Source organism: Talpa occidentalis, unplaced genomic scaffold (assembly GCF_014898055.3).
Source record: "Talpa occidentalis isolate TD23 unplaced genomic scaffold, MPIMG_talOcc4v2.1 talOcc4.20, whole genome shotgun sequence".
Taxonomy (NCBI): Eukaryota; Metazoa; Chordata; class Mammalia; order Eulipotyphla; family Talpidae; genus Talpa; species Talpa occidentalis.
The window spans coordinates 242,665-255,520 of record NW_023602074.1 but is presented as its reverse complement, the minus strand read 5'-3'; the positions used below and the strand labels follow the sequence as shown (position 1 = coordinate 255,520).

The 12,856-nt window shown below is 42.8% G+C and overlaps 1 long non-coding RNA gene across 2 annotated transcripts; it reads left to right on the top strand.

Moving 5' to 3' along the window:
• Positions 1–255: 255 nt before the first annotated feature.
• LOC129146508 (uncharacterized) lies at positions 256–11,703 on the top strand. 2 transcript variants are annotated; one of them, XR_008553349.1, is made up of 3 exons: positions 256–728; positions 8,993–9,185; positions 11,230–11,703. It is a non-coding gene; the product is annotated as an uncharacterized LOC129146508 (long non-coding RNA). The 2 variants fall into 2 exon arrangements; XR_008553350.1 differs by lacking the exon at positions 11,230–11,703 and adding an exon at positions 10,184–10,269.
• The last annotated feature ends 1,153 nt before the right edge of the window (positions 11,704–12,856 follow it).

The following is a 12,856-nucleotide window of genomic DNA, read 5'->3' as shown; positions in this document are numbered from 1 at the left end:
CACGCCTACTCCTCCCTACACGACTGACATGGCTGATCCCTGCACCACCCCTCATCCTGACCCCACAGCTCTGCATCAAATCATGCCGGGCAGGCGGTGAGGCAAATCTCTAGCCATGAGCTGTTCTTGCTCCAGGTGGCTGGGCATTTCCTCCTCCTGAGGGGTCTGGGCTCCTACACCCCCATCTTGGTAGCCATGAGCACAGAGGTTCTTGCCACCCACAGGTGTCATCTCTATTGTCTTCACAGTGTTGGACAGTTTCCAGGGTGCCGGCAGGTCTCCTGGGAATCCCCAGTCAGTGCAGGATCCGACCCAGCAGGCTGCTCTGGAATGGATGAACAGGGACCTCTGTGTCCGCCTTGCCCAAATGGCAACCTGCCAATGCTGGCCAGTGTTCAACATCTAGCCCACCCTCCCCTGGTTCCTCCCTGACAGGTACTCACCACTCTGCCATTTGCCACCCTCAGAGAGATGGCTCCTCACTTTCCCTTCCTTCTCAGCTTACCTTCTTCCCAGATCCAAGCAGAAAGGGTGCTGCCTGCTGGGTCCTGTTGGACCAGGTTCATCCCCTCCCTACCAGGCCCGCAGGCCCAGGCCAGGACTTCACTCCAAGTCTTGGGGGAGCAGACGAGACTCACAGGAGAGGACGAGATTCACTCAGAGTGGTGACACCTGCCCCACATTCCTGCTGCATCACCACCGTGTGGAAATTCAAGGTGAAAATAGAGGTAAATAGCCCCTGTTTCCTCCAAAGATCATGATAGTGTCAAAATACTGAGGTCAGTGGTGAAGTCTTGAGTGTCCTTAAGGTGTTAAGTGGAAATGATGGTGACGATGTCCATTTTGTGGGTCTGTATGCAGTGTCATTTCAAAATTGCTCAGGTGGGTTGAGCTTATACTAGAACATTCTTTGTCATCATAGCAACCTTGAAAGTCGCCATGTCAAAAGCAATAAAGTACCTGGATAGACACTGCAAGAGGCATCTGCAGCATCTTCATGATGCTCTTTCATGGGTGGCTGACATCAATTCATTAAGAGTGAACTATTTTCAGATAAAGATAAAATCCCCCCATTAAAAGAAGGGACTTTAAGGGCTCCCCTGGTGGCACAGCTCTGTGAAGCTGTCCGCAGCCTCTGTGGTGCCATTTCGATCCCAGCCGGCCAGCAAAGGTCCCACATGGGATGACAGACCTCTCCTGTCTTGCCCACTGCTCCCCTTAGCAGTGTATTTTGTCAATCTCTCTGTTCTGTTCCCCGCTGTCTCTGGTGAATCCTCCCACCCTCCCAACATCTGGCCTGTACCCCGGTTCTTGTATAAGTAAATCTTTAAAAGAAGGGCATTTAGATACCATTGGCATACATATGGTTCCTTGAAATGTCACTGGTCATTCCCTGAGGTTTTATATCCTTCCTGTTTTTCATTGGAGTGTTAGCACCCAAGCAATTGACGCTTGGCATGCCTGTCTGGAAGTCAGTCAGCCCACGGCAGCACTTCCACAAAAGTGGAACTCTATTTTGCTGCCACCATCTTTCTTGTTGACTGTGGAATCTCTGCTACCATCATCAGGATTTGAGCTCTAGGGTCAGACAGAAAATGACAGCGTGCTGGCTGGCAGGACACTGAGGGTGGCTATCAACATTGTGCAAGTAGACTTGGAACACAGGAATTTCATTCTATTTTATCCCATTATTTTTTATGGGTTTTTTTCCTTCTGTTTTTGCCCCGTGAGCCTCTCCTTCTCAGCCTTTCCCCGCCCCTACGTGTTTACGTCCCATCACTGCTCGCTGACGCGGGTGTGGAAGTGGAGGAGATGAGGCAGCAAGGGCGGGGCGGGCTGGTTGTGGAGAGCTCTGCTCGTGTCATTTTGGGTCCTGGAGGGACATGGACATTCCTGGGTTCAGGACATTGCTGAGTGTGACCCTGTGGGTGCCCTGGGCTCCTAAATGAAAGAAAGTGCATCCCCCGAGTGTGCTCCCAGCTCCTTCCTGCTGCACTGATCAACCCCTGGGGTGGGTTTTCTGGGCTCTCCGTTCTGTTCGTTGATCTGTGTGTTTTATTTTTGTGGAGATTTAGGATGTAATTGGGGAACGTATTGTAAATTTTTCTGGGGCTGACACCCACCTCCCCACCCCAGGTCCAGCAGGCAGGAGGGCAGAGTCATGTCCCAGTCTCCCCGGGGCACAGGTTCTGACCCAGGGGGTTGCGTGGTACCTGGGGCTCTGCATTTCTCACACAGGGTCTGAGATTCTGCCCCTGCTGGTCTTGGGCCTGCATGTGAAGGCTGAGGTGTTACTTACCTGTTGTGCAGCTGATGTGGCCATTCAGAGCCTGGAAGAGGGAATTTTCACCCCTGGAAACTGCCTCATTAGGTGACTTTAGACTCTCCCTTGAATAGAATCCAGGCTTTCCTGAGCCTTGAGTGACCAGGAGCAACATGGCCTGCCTGTCACATTCTGGCTACAAGTATTTGACTTTCTAATATGGTTATTATTAACCTATTCAGTGTATTGAAACCTGTGACCACCTCTGCATCACTAAAGGACACCCCTGAGATTCCTGCAGCAGGGACAGCTGTGCACTATCATCAATGGGGATGGAAGGTCCTTCATGGGGAATCATCTGAGACAATGAAGGACCCATTCTTTTTTTTTTTTAAAGGAATTCTTTTTTTTATTTAAATATTTTATTTTATATAATTCTTACATCTTTTTTTCATCTTTGCAGAATGTATGCATTTTCATTTTGGTTATATTCCCTATACAATTGCACCTCCCCCCTTATTTTGATTATTGTCCTTCTTTCCCCGGCCCCCCCCCCCCCCCCGCCGTCTGGTTTACAGTTGCTTGTTGATTTTGATTTTTACTTTGTATTGATTAGTCTTTTTCCTGGTCTCTTATTTGGTTTTCTAAATTCCTGCTATGAGTGAGGCCATCTGGTATTTTTCTTTTTCTTTCTGACTTATTTCACTGAGCATGATTGAAGCGTCCATTCTTAAGTTCTTGAGATGTTTTCTCTATTGATATCTGGTGCTAAGAGAATCCTTCCTATTGTAGAGAGTGAATAAGCCACAATCACCCATTCACCTGGAAAGTGGACATTTTGTAGATAATCAACTTACTTTTTTAATATTTATAATCTGTTAAAGTGCTATTACCTCCATCCTTTCATGCTTCCTCTGCTCTGGGCCCGCATGGCTGTTACTGTGGGTGATGATGTCCTGGGGGTAGACTAAGATTTTCTGGGGTGACACCACCTCCCGCCCTGCGTCTTGCAGGCAGGAGGGGAAGCCATGGCCCCGACCCCCAGTTTGAGCAGCCCGACCCGTCTTCCAGACCTAGGCCCCGGCAGGGGAGGCGGCTCCTAAATCCCCTGGGCCCTGGAGGACACAGAGGAGGTTTAACCCGCCAGCCTGGGCTTCCCCTCGGGGCTTCTTAGAGGTGGAGATTGAACCCCAGCAGCGCCTCCAGGGAGGCAGCTCAGGTCCACCGGGCAGAGCAGATGCCCCTTCTGTCAGAACAGCCCGGGGTTTGGGTCCGCCACTCACTTTTCCTAGGATCGAAATTCCAAGTCTCAGTTTTTGAAGTTTTCTCAGAGTAAAATACCTCAGGCGGCTTCCCAGGTTCAAAGCCTCCATTTCATTACTTTACCTTGTATCGCCTGCCCCGCCTGTGTGACGTGGCTTTTTCCATCCCCTCTCCCTGTCCCGCCGCTGTCGCTTTGTCCTGCCTCCACTGCCTGGACCTCAGCACACGACGACTCCTGTCTGGGGCCTTTCTGGAGGCCCCTGTCACTGAGGGGTGGCGCGTTTCCGCTTTCTTGTTATGCCCCCCTTGTTGTTTGGATTCAGGGTGGGCCTAAAAGTGGGCACAATTGTGGGACTTGGAGGGGACTTCTTGAGTGGCTTTCAGCCAAGGGACAAATTATATTTTATTATGAATTTACTTGTATCATACAACAACCCTGAGAAAAACAGCCCAGCATTTCAACTTTATGGCTTCATGTAGTACCTGTTTTCCCCACAGGCCTTATTGATATTGCATGATAAAGACAAACACTGTCACTGCAGGGCTTTTGTACCTGAGGTTATGACCTACATTGTGAAATAATATTTTCAGGGGACCCTTCCCAGGTACTGTCTATAATGCACCCCCTTCTACATTCAGCACTTTTCCAGCATTTTATTCATAACACCTGTCTCTAACTGATACTAATTTTCCCCAACCTCATCCCTTTTACCTCATTACCCTTTCCCTTCTCTCTGAAACTCAGAAACCTCACTGTTTATTAGCAGGTGCTGTTTTTTTTTTTTTTTTGAAGATTTATTTATACAAGAACTGGGGTACAGTCAGACATGCAGGAGGGTGAGAGAATTCACCAGAGACACAGTGGGGAGCAGAGCAGGCAGATGGACCTAAGACACTGCTGAAGGGGCAGCAAGGAGATAGCAGAGGTCTGCAGTTCCATGTTGGTCAGCTCACTGGACAGGGATGGAACTCAGGCCTTAGTCATGATAGTTCTCCGTCTTAACCCCTAGGTCACCAGGAAGGCCTGGTTATTACCATTTTTAGTGATAATTTGGTTGTAAACCTGTGGAGTACTTTGCCTGACATTCCCTGTGCCTTCCAGATTCCTTTCTCATATTGATGTGTGTTGCAAATGTTTCAAAACTGTGCTTATTTTTTCACTGTTATAAAATATACATATTTGCCACTAAATTTTTTAAAGATTTATTTATTTATTTATTTATTTATTTATACAAGCACTAGGTACAGTCAGAAACACATGAGGGTGAGAGAATTCACCAGAGCCAGAGCAAAGAGCCGAACAGGCAGAGTGACGAAGTACACTGCTGAGGGGAGCAGCGGGTGGCAGGAGAGGTCTGTGCACCATGTGGGACCCTCGCCCAGTGGCCGTGGATCAAACCGGCGCTGCAGAGGCTGTGGGCAGCTTCGCAACCCAGCACTCAACCGCTGCGGCACTGGGGAGGCACCTTGCCACTAAATATTTTTAATCCAGGCATTTTATGGCATTAACTATGTTCAAATCATTGCACAAATATCCCACCATCCATGTCTAGATATTCCCTTCCCCCAGTTAAACACTGCTCCCCATTCCTCTTCACCTTCATGTTCAGGCAACTGCATTCTACTGCTGTCTCTGAATCTGACTGCTTTGGACCCCTGATAGAAATGGAATAATACCCTGTTAGTCCATTTGCATCTTACTTAACATAATGGCTTTAAGGTTCCTACAGTTGTAGCATGTATCAGAATTTTCATTTTTAAGCTGAATAATTGTCCATAGCATATATGTTTTTTTTTTTTCATTTACACCTCTATTGACACACGAGTTCTTTCTAGATTTTGACAGGTTGTGAGTAATGCTGATATGATTATGGACATGCAAATGTCAGTTTGAGTCACTATTGAATTCTTCAGAGTTTTCCCTGAAGTGGAATTGCTCTGTCATCCATTCATTTTATGCTTCCTTTTCAAAGGAATGGCCAGAATGTTTTCCCATGGCAGCTGTGCCATTTTATATTATGAAGCTAATAGAGCTTTTGTTTATTCACCATTCGATGGACAATATCAGTGTTTTCCCACTTGACAAATTTAAACCCTTCTACAGATGCCATCATGTAGTGAAAATAGTGTCACAGAATTTCAATCATATGTGGGTCACAGGCACCACGGCATCATTTGAAAAGTTGGGGACACAACTAAGTTTATAGAAAATGGTGATTTTTACAATGCAGCAACAAAGTGAGAGAATTTTTATTTATATTCACAAGAGGAAACTAAAAACTAGTAAAGTAACAAATTTGAAAGGATTAATTCAAGATGACTTGGAGATTGCTAATGGTGTAGGTGGGAAAAACCTTTCTCTCATACCAGCATTAACCTTTATACTGTAAGCATGCTTTTATATGGTTTGTTGTTTAAATTTAGCTGACATTTTCTTTTTTCTTTCTTTTTTTTTCTTTTTTTTTTTTTTAAGGGAATAACTGGGGAACTCTTTATTTATTTATTTATTTATTTATTTATTTATATAAGGACTGGGTACAGTCAGAAGCATGGGAGGGTGAGAAAATTCACCAGAGCCAGAGCGGGGAGCAGAAGAGACAGAAAGAGCAGCAGGCGGCAGGAGAGGTCTGCCTCGCCATGTGGGTTTCTCCCTGGCCGGCTGGGGATTGAACTCGTGCTGCAGAGGCTATAGATTCCTTCATAGTGTGGTGCTTAACCCTTGCACCACCAGGGAGTCCACCACAAAACGAGTTCAAAATGCAATGGTTTAATTAAAGCATTGGTGAGCACCTTCATTGATTTTTCCTCCCCTTGCCCTAGCAAAAAATAAAATAAAATAAACAAAAAAATCTCTGGCATATGAATTTGTTTCATTTGTAACTCTGCATTTTGAACTTCCTATCCTAAGAAAAACTAAAGCTACTTCTGGTTTCTCTATCTTAAATCTGTTCTATCATTATTTTAATGGTGGTATATTTCTCCTATAAAACTAAGGATCTACTAAGTTCAGTAAAATGAAAATTTGACTACTTAATGAGCTTTTGGTTTATATTTTGCTTCTTAATGTAGGAAATATAAACTTTGTTGTTCATCATTTCACCTAAAAAAAAAAAATGACGTGTTTATGTATGAATTATCCAGTAGAATGGCATAATAGCATAACAGCTCTTACAATGTCCTGAAGTGAAAAAATGTGAGCCTGAGTTGTTCATTAGCCAAAGTTATGTTGGACAAGGCCTGCGTGTGGACAAAAAGTTCGGGGAGTGACTGATGGAGTTTCTCTGGCCAGGTGCCTGACTTGGGTGCCCCAGATGACCAGGTGAGCTCTTGGAAGTCTCCTGCTTCTCTGCCCCTTCCCTGCTTTCAATTGTGGATGTGCCCCTGCTGGGGTGATGGATGGTCTGTTGCCCAATTGCTTGGGGCTCAGACTATGGAAAAAGATCTCCTCTGGGTCTTCAGGCATAAATAAAGATGAAATTCTGCCATAACAGGCTTACAATCTAAAAATTAAAAACTGTGCCTCCCCGGTGGCGCAGCGGTTGAGCGCTGGGTTGCAAAGCTGCCTGCAGCCTCTGCAGCACCAGTTCAATTGCCCGCCACCAGGTGAGGGTCCCACATGGTGCGCAGAGCTCTCCTGTTGCACTTGCTGCTCCCCTCAGCAGTGTATTTTGTCGGTCTGCCTGTTCTGTTCCCCGCTCTGGTTCTGGTGAATTCTCTCACCCTCCCGCGCTTCTGACTGTACCCAGTGCTTGTATAAATAAATAAATAAATAAATCTTTTAAAAAATATATAAATTAAAAGTAAAATTAAAAACTAGAATGTTGTAACTCGAAATGCAAATAAAGTGAAGTTGTCTTAAGAAATGTATTTAAAAGAGTTATGTTAAAGATCTTCAAAAATTTGGTGTCAAAACAAAATGGCTATCTTAAAAAATGTTGCAAAATAGGAAGACAAAAAACATATTGAAGTACTGAAGGTCTGAGAGAGGTATTTTGGAAAAATGTTTTGTGCTAGAATGCCTTGCTTTAGAAATATTTTGTTGTCAATAGTGTACTTTATGGGCCTCCCCGGTGGCGCAGCGGTTGAGCACTGGGTTGCGAAGCTGCCCGAAGCCTCTGCAGCGCCATTTCGATCTTCAGCTGCTCCCCAGGCACGGGAGGAGGGTCCCACCTGGTGCACAGACCTCTCCTGCCACCCGCTGCTCCCCTCAGCAGTGTATTTTGTCATTCTACCTGTTCTGCTCCCCGCCCTAGCTCTGGTGAATTCTCTCACCCTCCTGCGCTTCTGACTAAATAAATAAATAAATCTTAAAAAAAATAGTGTACTTATGTAAAACCAAATTTAATTTCTTTTTCATCTGCAGTCAAGACTCAAGGATTCTTAAACTGCTTTTACTGGTTCTTGATGACAAATTAAATACTGTTTAGGAAATCTAAAGTCTTGGTTCTCTTTTACACTCAAACTTGGTTAACTGGAAAATATGGTACTATCAGCATTGTTGAGCACTGTTTATATATATATATATATATATATATATATATATATATTTATAAAAGTTCTAGTTATCACTCTGGGTAATTTAATGTTGTTTTATAAAAATGTGTATATATTTATTAAGTCTGTGACAAATATTTTCTTGAAGTCAAATTTCAAAAGCAATAAAGTTTTTTGATCAGTAAAGTGATTGAATATGTCTTAGGACTCTCAATAAATTATTTTCCTTGTAGGAAAATGCTACAACATTGGACCAATCTAGAGATATTAAAACTTCATGGAGAAAACATTGTCATGGAGAGGAAAAGTTGTAACTTTCCAGCATATATAAAATTTGATTAAAGTGTTCTAAAGTATATGAGAGTTTTAAAAACCATGTATGTCCCAGTATATTATTGGATGATTTTTATTATTCTGAAATACATATGTGTGTGTGTCCCAAAACATCCTTGTGAGCAAACATCCTTGTCTTTTGGCTTAAACCATAATTTTAGGTATGGTCATTTTCAAGGTTTTGTTATTTCTAAGGGTAATTTGCTGAGCTTTGTCTTCAGAAAACTCACAAAAAGAGACTGACAATATAGATATGTTTTGGAACTGAGAAGACCTACCGAGCCTATAGAGAAATTGGATTTATGAAAATTACCAACAAAAGATCAAGACTTAATAGACAGGAAAAGTTCACTGAGGAGGATTTGTATAATTTTTAATGTCTTTTTAAAAATACTGGTTTTTAATGTTTTGTTTTTTATCTCCAGAGAACTTGTCGATACCAGGGCTATGATCTTAGCAGTGGCACTTTGCATCTTTTTATGAGCAAACTGGAACATTTGCTTTTATCTTTTCTCATCCTAAAAATGTGTAGGCCATATTTGTACTTCTCAGGACATTGTCTACCTTTGCACAACCTCAATAGACAATTTTATTTATTTCTCCTTAAACAAGAAAATTAAAAACATGTTTTGTTACAAGGCTTTGATTGAAATTCTTCTGGGAGTAAAATTGGAACTGAGCTGAGAAGAGCTAGCCAAGAAGAGCCTGTCACCTTGCTTACCAGAATCCAAAGACCTCCATGAAAGTTGAGGAAGCTGCCTCCATTGGCAGGACTGGAAAAACCCTGGAGAAAGCTCTGGGACCCTTGAGAAGAAATCTCAGGTGAAGTCTGGTAAGACTGTGACTTTGATGAAGCCTGCATGGGCTGGGTGTTAAAAGGCTCACGCTAAGGCCTGTGGAATTTTCCACAAAGACAACAACATTCTGCTTGGTTATTCTGTCCTGAGTTTATGCAAATATAGGTGAAATTGTTTAAAATTACATTTGGTTTACTATTTTACAGAATTGGGATGAGGGTAGAGAAAAATGATGTCTCAGTCACTATTTATATTAGTCTCTGGTCCTCTTCAGTGAGGGCTGTACCCTACATGCCATCCTCTTGAGGAAGGGAAAAAGCCATCCCTGTTACAGTGAGGACTATGATATGCTGTACACCTCATTACAGCCACACCTCATTACAGTACACTCATTACATTACCACCATGTCAGGAACTGTGGCACCAGCAAGTGCAGGCCTTCCTTGGTAAAACCCCCACCAGGACCCCACTCAGCAGAAAGCAGCCAGAAGATGCCACACCCCTTTCTCCCACAGAAGTGGAAGGGCAGACCAGAGGGTGGGGATCATGATGCAGTTACAAATGATTGGTCTCTCAGATAAGCATGAACCAGTTTGTCTTTCCTGTATTTCTTGCAATTCCCCCCTTGTTTGACAGGTTTGTCTTTAGATAACAAGTCCTCCTGCACTGCAAGGAAGAGGGAGTTAAACATCAGCTATTGAAGAAAAGCAAGCTGGCGCCCTCCTGTCTCCGTGCCAGCCCCTTCCCCTCTGCTTTGCAGACCCTCACTCATTTTCCCCCTTTTTCCCTTCCTAGAAACACCCCTGCCCTCTGCCCAGGAGCAGGACAGTGGTCTTTCAGACATGAGTCTGCTGCCCTCTCATTTGTTGACAAATTCAACCATTTTCCTCTTCCTCAAACTCTGTTTCCTTTTATTGGCTGAGGGAAAAAGAAATTGGCGTTCAGTGTCAAGACCAGACCCAGCTTGGAATGGAAACAAAACTGCCTGAGAGCAAATCATTGCAACACAGAGAAAATCCCTTGAATTTTTCAGATCCGGACCTTGCATGAACCCAAGATATTGCCAAGGATGCCCCTCATGAAGGTGCAAGCCATGACCAGTGCCTGCTGAAGGCTCTTTGGCCTTCGCACCCAGACAGACATGTGCGAATGGAAACCACAGGGGTTCTGGCGGCTGGCTTGCAAAACCCCGGGAGGCAGAGACCAAGAACCAGTCACAGTCCAAAACCCCAACAGCAGTCTGGGCCTCCCTGGTGCTGTAGGGGTTCAAGTCTCAGCGCTATCGAGCAAGAACTGGCCACGGTGGCCAGAGTTTGATGCCGGGCCAGGGAGCTGACCCACACTGTGGAGCAGACCACTCCTGTCCCCGCCAGGGCTGCCCTCGGCAGTGGATCTGACTGTTTCACTCCCCACCCTGTTTCTGGTGAATCCTCTCCTCCGTGCTATTCTGGCCTGCACCCCACTTCTTCTTTGCATCAATAAATTTAAAATATCATTAAAAACAAAGACTTTACATTTAACAGCATATTAGTGTATTTATGGATTTTTTTTACATATAAACATGTATTTTCCCTTCATTTAATTCAAAAATCATGTGCTATTGCTATTATTACTTGCATATCACAGATAGGGACACAAGAAAAACTAAAAAAAATTTCCCCAAGACTTTATAGTAAATAAGCAAGTAACCTAATTTAAATTTGAACTTTAGCTGGGATGTGGGATGACCACATTTTTCATCAGTAAGAACTGCTGGGCATTAAAAAAGAAATGATAGCAATGATCTCTTTTGATTTACAAAGAAGGATGGAATTCTATCATTTTAATTTATGATTAAATAAATGTTCCATATAATGATAATTAATGTACATAGAATACTCTGATTTACACATTTTCCATTTATCCTTAAAGACAAACCTTATCTTACAATCAGCCTAGAAGATATTTGCAGGCCCTGAATTAAATTTTTCACATGAAAATCTTAATGAAATTTTAGGTTTATTCTAGGGGAGTGCACGTATAGAGATATATGAATATAAACTGCTCAAATTACTAATCAATTTGTTCTTTGATCCCGAGCTGTGTAATGGGAATCTCCTAAGTACCACAAAATGGGGCCAAGAGACAAGTTCCCCCACCTGAAGCTGAAGTATGTGCTGGACTGTCCTCCAGGAATGTAAGGTGGGTCCATCCCCACATACGCACGGCCCATAACAGGAACATGTTAAAGGTGCTGTGATCTGGACCTCGTCCTGGAGTGGTTACCTGAGGGTTCTGAAAGGATAACTCAGAAAACCAGAGCAGTAGATATAATCTACGAGGCTTTCCATGAAAACCAGCATCTGCTCATCATCAGTACACTCTACCTATAGACCAGAGAGAGAGATTTGAGAAAGATGAAAAGTTAAATAGAAAGCAGGCCAGTAAATCCAGAAAAGAAAAAAAATTATCATATAAGGAAAAGATAGCCAAGGTCAACAATTTTCTGGAGCACAAGGACCACAGGGAAAGCTTTTGGTACGGGACCTGGCAAGAGCCGTGCATATCGTTGGAGTGTTATGCAAGAAATCCCAGGTCCAGACATGCAAATGAGCCCTCTTACTTTCCATTCAGTTTGTGAAATAAAAGTGTAAAGTAATCTACTTTGTACTCACAGAGTATTTCTGCTGGGAGAAAAAGATGAAAAGAATAGGTCAGGGGCTACCAGCAAACATTTCCAATTTTAAGGCCATTTCAGTGACTCATTCAGTGCTGCTACTATATAAGGCCAAATGTGGCATTTACTCTATGAAGCTAATTCATTTCATGCATGTTTGCTTGGGGCATTATTTCATTTCCCTGGAAGTTCCTATACGATTCACAGTATAGAATATTATTCATTGTACACAAAAATATAATGGGTCTTTATAATGTAGTAAATATAAAGGATATTTTAGTATATCATCACTGTGAATGTTACATTAATCTCAAAGTCTAAAATCTATTTACCTTAGTCACAGAAATTCAAGCATTTTCTACATGGATACAGAATATTAAGCTCAATTCTTTCCTCTGTTAGTAAGATGAGCTCTCTATACTGACCTCATTTTTGTGGATTTATTTCATACTATTGTTCCCAACAAGAGTTTGTATTTTGGGCTTTATATGTACCTAGTTGGCCAGAAACATGAGCAGGCTAAATATAAACAGACCAAAAAAAAAAAAAACTCTTATATTCAGAACAACTGAATAGCAACATTTCTCTATATTAAAGGCAAGAAGCTACCTATAAATCGTTTTTCAACTCCATAAAATAGTGATAGCCAGAAATTAACGAGGCAAAAGTAGCTTTCCCAGTTCCCCCAGAGCTCTGAGTGATCATGTGACTAGTTCTTCCCAATACAAAGTGAACGAATGTGACCTGTTACCTCTGGACATGTTAAGAAACTCATGTTGCTTTTCAATGACCTCTTAGTCCACACCCAAAGAATTGATGTTATACACTATGATATTCTCTAGATAGTTGATCTGTGAGCTGGAGGGAGATAGTATTCTTGCAAGACCACACAGGAAAAAAATGGTTCCATCACAATTGTTTCTAAGAAAGAATCATGTTATAAGAAAGAATGTTTTTATTCTGTTCAACTGTTGCATTTGGATTTAATTATCACCACAATCTTGTGTGTCTTCATTAATCTTTACGATGTATATACTTTCTGCTATTGCT